At 38.3% G+C, this 8793-nt stretch overlaps 1 long non-coding RNA gene across 1 annotated transcript in view; it reads left to right on the top strand.

Moving 5' to 3' along the window:
- Positions 1–5637, top strand: part of LOC149136422 (uncharacterized) — a 16139-nt gene extending 10502 nt beyond the window's left edge. The window contains exon 2 of the long non-coding RNA XR_016241344.1: positions 4675–5637. This is a non-coding gene — a long non-coding RNA (uncharacterized LOC149136422). The remainder of the gene's footprint in view (positions 1–4674) is intronic.
- Positions 5638–8793: the final 3156 nt, after the last annotated feature.

Below are 8793 nucleotides of genomic sequence, written 5' to 3'. Positions count from 1 at the left end.
TTTGTTTCAACCACCATAGTAAATTGGGTCTTATCTTGAAAAGCGTATATGCCTCGAATTACATGATTCCACAGTTACAAGCGGAACCAATCTGGCGTGTAGCGTGTAGGAAAGCTTTATATTATTCGGAACGTATGAATCAAGGGCTAACGTATGAATATATGTCATTGTTCAGTTTTATTTCAAGATTTCTTGCCAACAGAGAAAGAACCGGTTTCTAACCCAGATCCAAGGCTCCGTCATTGGAATTTCAACATCAACAACAGGGTATTTTTGTATGTATGTATGTATGTATGTATGTATGTATGTATGTATGTATGTATGTATTCTCATGCATATATTTGCATACCTAAACATGCTTATATATTCTTAAATGATAAACTTTTACAGATTTTTACCGTCCCAGTGATAGATTGGATCTGTAATGCAGTTCTATATTTAAGAGATGAGGAATTATGTACATTATTTACATTATTTACATTTGACAGATATGCCCACGGGCATATGACGTAGTGGTTAAGAGCGCGGGCTACTAACCCAAGGTTCCGAGTTCGATTCCAAGCAGTGACCTGAATAGCTTTGAACGGATGAAGAATCACAAAGCTTTGCTTCACAATCATGTCGCTTTGGGTTGGTATGGACCAACTTTATGGCACTTTATGGCATAGATTTTCTACCAAAGGCTCAGATCGAAACTCTAAGTGAGTGATCTTGAGTGAACGGTAGATACAGAAAATTGTTTTATGTAAATTGACATAAGAAAAGATATTTTCGCCATCCATTGATTTCTTATAAACAGGGCGGACCACAAGCGATCAAGAATATCATTGGTAGCCCGAAGCTTCCTTTCACAACTAAATTCCGTTATCCTACTAAAATAGCCAAGTCTACAGAGAAATATTTAAAAATCCGAATTATATTTCAAATCATAACATTCCTGTGTAATTCGGTGGCAGGATTAAATCTGATATATTTGAATGACAAGTGTTTAATTTTGTCACCAATGGTGCTATTCATGATTACCAAAGACTAGAAATGTTAAAAACGTTTGTAATAAGAAAGCATAAAACAATTAAATATGTAAATTCTGTACATCTTCTACCTTGCTTCTCCCTTCTTCCTTAAATTCAAATTCAAAATCTAATCCCATCAAATATTATGAAGAAATTATTATCTCCCTTGTACTAATTGTCCGCTAGAGGGTAACAGGTGCCTAATAAGATATGTTTTCTCTTTCGAAGGTACAAATATGAATTTAATTAAGTACAAGTGTCTCCGAATGGAGCCCCGAGCCGACCAACGTAAGCTTGGTAGACAGAAACTGTTTCGAAGGCCGTCCTATTTATATAGACATATGTCTATAAGTATGTATATATATATATATATATATATATATATATATATATATATATATATATATATATATATATATATATATATATATATATATATATATGAATGAATGATTTTTCTTTGAGTTTAATTTAAGTTCTTCTTGGGGGAGTTCAAACCGGTTGCTACCAGAACAACAAGAGTTTTTGAGTTAAGAAAATTCTCGCTGTTTGTAAATATGTGGCTGAGTTGGTGTAGAGATTGAACCATTGATACATACACCCAAGTGTGTGCATCTATTCACATAAGAATCTCAAATGGAAAATTTGTGGGGAATGTATGTATTATGTGCATGCGTGCGCACGTAGGGGGGTCTTTCTTTCTACTACTACCACCTAGTATTGGTTTGTTTACGTCCCCTTTACTTAGAGGTTCGACAAGAAAGATCGATAGAATAAATACCAGGCACAAAAGAAAAATATGTACTAGGGTCGATTTGTTCGACTAAAACCCTTCAAGGCGGTGCCCCAGCATGGCCGCAATGCAATGACTGAAATAATCGAAAGACGATTAAAAAAAAAAACAGAGCAAGCTGGAATTATATTTTGAAGAAGAGACTGGCGTATGTTGGTGTGGTCCATCATCCGTCGCCATAGTGAATCTTCAATCTTTTAGAACGCTTCTCAAAGACTCAGTATCAAATGTCTCGTGAGAAGGTCAAAAGCAGGAACTCTACTGAATGTCTTTACAATCTCCAGCAGAATTCACCACACCCGCAAATTTTAATAATAAGCATTAACCGCGCTTTATCGTTTCTGTTGATGTTGGACCAGTTCATATTGCTTAAAAAAATAGGTGTTGCGGCTTATGAACCACTGGTCCCTCTAAGCAATGTAACAACAGGACTTCAACATTAGCAAACATTGCTTTAACTCGTTTTCGTCCAACTCGCCTGAAACCATTTTTGGTTCTATGTTACAGACTTTCTAATTTAAAGATGTCTAAAATTCTATCAACATTTCCTGCTAGTTTCTGTTTTGAACACCAGATTAATAAGGAGAAAAATGAACAAAGAGAAGCAACACAGTGTGTGGCCATTTTGTTGTTTCTCCATCCATCGCCCCTTTTTGGCCACCGCATTATCGCCTCGCTTTTCTTCAACGCCCCCTGGAGCTTTCCACCGCCCCCAAGGGGAAGAGAGAGAAAGACAGACAGACAGACAGACAGAGATGCATAAATATGCATCCGCTTGCCTAAGATCATTCGGCCATGGGTGCGTCGGTAGGAACCTTTGTACAGATATGCTCGTATACAAACCCTCCGATCCTCTTTCTACAACAAAACAGAACAGCAAAGACTCCAAATGACAGACGAAACGAGGATGAGGAAAAGAGAGAAGGAAAGAAGGTTTTTAGAGAGAAAGGAAGTAGACGGGGGGGGGTGCGGGACGCAGATTAAGTGATATTCAAAATGAACCCTTTTTTAAACACCTACGTTTCTGAATATTTTAGTATCGACTGTTTTAGGAATATGTCAAAAATGGGGCCTCCTTAACATGTTTGCCCACACGTTGTTTTCCAAAAGAATTCTTCCTCCAAGTCGGCTGCTGTTGTTGTTGTTGTTGTGGTGGTGGTGGTGGTGGTGTTGGTGGTGGTGGTTCTCCTCGCTTCATATAACTGAAATTTACAAAACATTGACTTTGATGACATCGACCAATGTAATTCTTAATAACAAATGAGATGACACATCATCATGATGATGATGATGATGATGATGATGATGATGATGATGATGATGACTGTGATGGTGGTGGTGGTGGAGGCGGTGGTTTGGGATGATGATGATGATGATGATGACGGTGGTGGTGGTGATGATGGTTGATGATGATGCCAAAAACGACGACGACGACGTTGTAAGTGTGTGTGAGGTGTGGTGTGATGGGGCGTGTGCTGTCTCCACAGCACGTGGCTATGAGCCCTCGCTCTGGAATGCTCCACTCCCATTTGGTGTTCTTCTGTTCTTACGACCAGATTTCCTTCGGGCTTCACATTTCATTCCGTCTCACTCGATTGACTCATCCACACTCTCTTACGTCAGCCGAGCTGTCTTGCTTCTCTCTTTCACTCTAATCTCTCTCTTCCTCCCACCCACCTCTCTCTCTACCCCTCTCTCTCTTTCTCTCCGTATATGAATACATATAAATGTATATACATATGTATGTATATACATATACATATATATATATATATATATATATATATATATATATATATATATATATATATATATATATATATATATATATATATGCGTATGTATGTATGTATATTACACACCGTTGTCGTCCTACAATTTTCACTAAGCCTAACCCTACACTCTACACGCCAGTTTGGTTCTGCTCGTCACTGTGGAATCGTGTAATTCGAGGCATATACGCTTTGCAAGATATTATTAACAAAGCACACACACACACACATACACACACACACACACACACACACACACACACACACACACACACACATACACACATGGAGGCGCAGTGTTCCTTGATGTATCTCTGTCCCTATGTGCCTACCTATATATGTTTAATAAATTGATGAGACAAAATCGATGTTTCAATCCATCTTCCTTTATTCTTTTGCCCACACAAACTCCTAAAGTCTTCAGATTCTAAAGATAGATTGAGGTGGGGCTGTTTATGTGCCTGACCCCTTAAGCAATCACATACGCTACTGCCAAACTTTTTATCTGGCTACAGCGAAGATTAGAAGCAGTGTCAGCTATGGTGTTTACCAGATGGCCCGTCGCTATTTAAAAGAAACAATACAGTGTTACAGAGACAACAATTGTATGTTGTAAATGATAGGCCTAACTCTGTGTGTGTGTGTGTGTGTGTGTGTGTGTGTGTGTGTGTGTGTGTGTGTGTGTGTGTGTGTGTGTGTGTTGGGATGTTACATATGTCACTAAAATGACCTCCAGCATTCAATGACGTTTGTGAAACTCCATGATACTGTCGGACGTTTTCGTGTAGAATATCCGAAGGACAAACTTGGCCGTCCGCGCCAGTGTCTGTTTATCTATCTATCCTTCTATCCATCTTTTGTGTTTCTGTTTGTTGTATGTCTGTCGATGTATCTATCTAGCGATCTGTCTGACGTGTTTATCTATCTATCTATCTATCTATCTATCTATCTATCTATCTATCTATCTATCTGTTTGTCTGTTTTTCTATTTACTGCGTGGGTTTTATTTATTTTGCTTTATTTTTTGTTGTTCTATTCTTTCTCTACAATTTTTGTTTATCGTTTTTGAAATTTGAATAAATTTCACCTTTTTCAGGCATGACCTGACGGTGAAGCATCAAATGAAAAAAAAGAGAAAGAAATGACCATCTTCGACACTGACTTCTCTTCGTCTTCAATCAAGGTTTCAAAGCTGCCGAAGCCGCTCGAGAGATTTCTGCTGTGTATGGAGAAGAGGCCATTACTCAAAGAACTGTACAGAAATAGTTCGTTTTCACAGACTTCCCGTGTTCCAGCCGACCTATTCAGTTGAATGAGGATCGGTTGACCGAGCTCATCCCCGAGGATCCGCGTCAATCCACTAAGGAATTAACCCAGCAGATGAGATAATCTCATAATATCATCGTCTGTTACCTACAATCGATTAGCAATTCAGATGAAATGACCCAAACGGCGACTCGGCGGGCTTTTTCAGTACGACGACGCTCGCCCCCACGTCGCCAATTTGACCAAAAATCTTATTCAAGTTTCTATATACGGAGTTGCTCTAAAACTATTTTTCCTGAAACTAGTTTTCCCTAAATAGGGATGCGCCTAATATGCCCTTGTGTCTTGTTAGCCATCCAATACGCTAAACCTGTGATGGACTGGCATCTGATCAGTGTGGAGTTTTATATTTTCAATAGACCTGGGAACCAAGGTAGAGGCCACCCTAATGAGCTTGGCGGCTCGAGACTGTCTTCAACTCCAAGCCCATGTATTTTTACATTAATGATTTTTATACGTTGAGTACGAGACATAGATTCAATTTCTAGGCAGAAACAGATTCACTTCTTGTCTTTCTTGGCTGTAACATAAATCTTACAGCCTCCGACTTTGTTCCTGCGTAGGAAATACACTACCAAAGTGTAATGTAATTAATACAATATATAATTAATAAAGCCAGATAATATTTGTCCCCCACTTGACGAGGATGTTCTGTTAGAACGAACCATACTGCGGTAATTAGTTCGAGCAGAACATCCATGTTTAATTGGTGATAAATATTACCTCTTGGTATTAACACTGCCTCTGTTGCTAATAAATATTAATCAATAAAGCGTGTATAATAATTATCATTAATATATTTTGATATAGTGTTACGTTAGCATCCTGTATGTATCTGCTACAATATATTGAAATAGCTGTAGTAGATTATACACAGTAGATTATATATGTAAGAAATTAAGATCGGAATCCGTTGTACGACTGTCAGGGTAAGGGAAATAATAGTTCATGGGAGATAACTAGTGTAGCAATTCAAGGGACATAACTTTGTAATACATATATTCTTTGCGTGAGATGAGATTTATTCATTTACTTGTTTCAGTCATTTGACTGCGGCCATGCTGGAGCACCACCTTTAGTCGAGCAAATCGACCCCAGGACTTATTCTTTGTAAGCCAAGTACTTATTCTATCGGTCTCTTTTTACCGAACTGCTAAGTTACGGGGACGTAAACACACCAGCATCGGTTGTCAAACGATTGTGGGGGGGACAAACACGCACACACACACACACACATATATATATATATATATATATATATATATACATAGTTTCTGTCAACCAATTTCAGTCACAAGACGTTGCTCGACCCTGGGCTATAGTGGAGTACACTTGTCCAAAGTGCCGCGTCGTGGGATTTGAACTTAAAACAGTTGGTCCACAGCTCATTACCGTTTGAACCGTACGCCAAAAATAAATGCTAGAAAGAAAGAAAGAAAGAAAGAAAGAAAGAAAGAAAGAAAGAAAGAAAGAAAGAAAGATTAGCTTGAAAGAGAAAAGAAAATAGTGAAAATCGAAAATCTGGAGTGGTGGGGAGAGCGAGAGGAGGAAGCTATATATATATGTACATATACGACGGGCTTCTTTCAGTTTCCGTCTACCAGATCCACTCACAAGGCTTTGGTCGGCCCGAGGCTATAGTAGAAGACACTTGCCCAAGGTGCCACGCAGTGGGACTGAACCCAGAACCATATGGTTGGTAAGCAAGCTACTTACCTCATAGCCACTCCTTCTGCATCTTTTCCTTCTTTTTCTGTTTTTTCTCATGTTTTTTCTTTATCCCTTTTTTATTATTATTATTTTCTCTTCTTTTCATATATATATGAGATATTAAATATCGTTGTAATCTATCAAGATTTCCTTGCCTCGCATGCATGCTTCACTTGATTACTAACTGTTTAATGTTTCAATAAATGTATGTATATACGTTTTTATATTCAGTTATAATAAAAACCAGTTTCACATTAGTCTGGGAAGTCACTCGATACTTTCGGAAATTAGAAGTTTATTCTTAAACAAGAATATTGTTGACATATGCGCAGACGTGGTTGCGTGATAGGAAGCTAGCTTACCAACCACATGGTTCCGGGTTCAGTCCCACTGCGTACTACCTTGGGCAAGTGTCTTCTACTATAGCTTCAGGCCGACCAAAGCCTTGTGAGTGGATTTGGTAGACGGAAACCTAAAATACCGCATCCGCTCTGTGTGTGTGTGGAGAGAGAGAGAGAGAGAGAGGCCACAACGAAACAATCGGTGTTGGTGTGCTTACGTCACCATAACTTAGAGGTCTGTTCCTCTTCAGCCGATTTAGCTTCTTTCATCTTCCCTCGATGTACCTCTTCCAATTTAGTAAAGGCACTCAAAGACTGATGCACACTCACATACATACATGTGTGTGTGTGTGTGAGACCAAGTGGTTGGGGTATTGCATGCTCGCAGGAAGAAGATACGGAAAGGTTATTCGTTATTTTAGATAGATAGACAGACAGACAGACAGACAGACAGACAGACAGGCAGGCAAACAGAGATAGATAAGTCATTTCATATATGTATATATATTCATATATACATATGCATGTATATATATATATATATATATATATATATATATATATATATATATATATATATGAAATAAGCTTCCACATAGTTTCTGTCAACCAATTTCAGTCACAAGACGTTGCTCGACCCTGGGCTATAGTGGAGTACACTTGTCCAAAGTGCCGCGTCGTGGGATTTGAACTTAAAACAGTTGGTCCACAGCTCATTACCGTTTGAACCGTACGCCAAAAATAAATGCTAGAAAGAAAGAAAGAAAGAAAGAAAGAAAGAAAGAAAGAAAGAAAGATTAGCTTGAAAGAGAAAAGAAAATAGTGAAAATCGAAAATCTGGAGTGGTGGGGAGAGCGAGAGGAGGAAGCTAAGCTGTGTCCGATTTGTATTTCATACTTGTTAAAACACATTTTGAATTTTGAGATTAGTTTAGTGTCACCATAGAGACACAAAGAGTCAATTGTTTGTGTCGTTTGAGTAGAGACAGTCACCAAACACTTCTGTCAAGACCACAGTTAAACAAGGGTCGACATTAACATTCAATGACTACGACGACTCCGACGACGACTTTCGTTTTATAAATTAGCAATGGCTGACGAACCTAAGAAGGTACGTTCTAACACGTTTCATTTCAATGTCAGATTATGTGTGTGTGCGTGTGCGTGTACGTGTGTGTGTGTGTGTGTGTGTGTGTGTGTGTGTGTGTGTGTGTGTGTGCGCGTGCGTGCGTGAAAGCGCTTCATATCTTGTATAAAATATGCATGTATTATGTATTGGTGGCGTGTTTTCAACTAAGTTCGGTAAAATTTGTTTCAAGCAGCAATGTCTTTTCTGGAGATATTTCTGTTTTATAGGGAATATTTTTTAAAATTTCAATTTTTCGTAGCTGCAGGTCTGATACGATGTTTGTTTGTGATTTAATACTTGTAATTGTAATAATAAGCTGGTGGAGACGTAATGGATATATTTCGCTGTTTCGCATCTGCTATTCATCTTATTAATTCTCAGCCAACATTTATATTTTTAACGCTGTTGACACCGACCGATTAAATGGTACTGCTCATGTATCGAAACCATAATGATATCCGTTAGGCAGCTGATGATGGGAATGTGTTTGATGAGCTAATTGTCTGTGAATCTTTTATACTTTGTGGTCTCGTTGTTCTATGTTGTCCTTCATTCTCGTTGTGTTCAACTTGTTCTTGGTTTATTGGTTTATGGTGGGTTCGTTGTGTATATTACTACCATACATTGATATTGTCGGATTATCTTTTATTTGGATTCAATTTTTGGCCAGTGTAATACGTATTTAAGGATATTGGTGGAAATCAGTCGAA

Source organism: Octopus bimaculoides, chromosome 4 (assembly GCF_046866305.1).
Source record: "Octopus bimaculoides isolate indiv1 chromosome 4, ASM4686630v1, whole genome shotgun sequence".
Lineage (NCBI taxonomy): Eukaryota > Metazoa > Mollusca > Cephalopoda > Octopoda > Octopodidae > Octopus > Octopus bimaculoides.
Note: the sequence above shows the minus strand (reverse complement) of the source record. Positions and strands in the feature narration are given on the sequence as shown.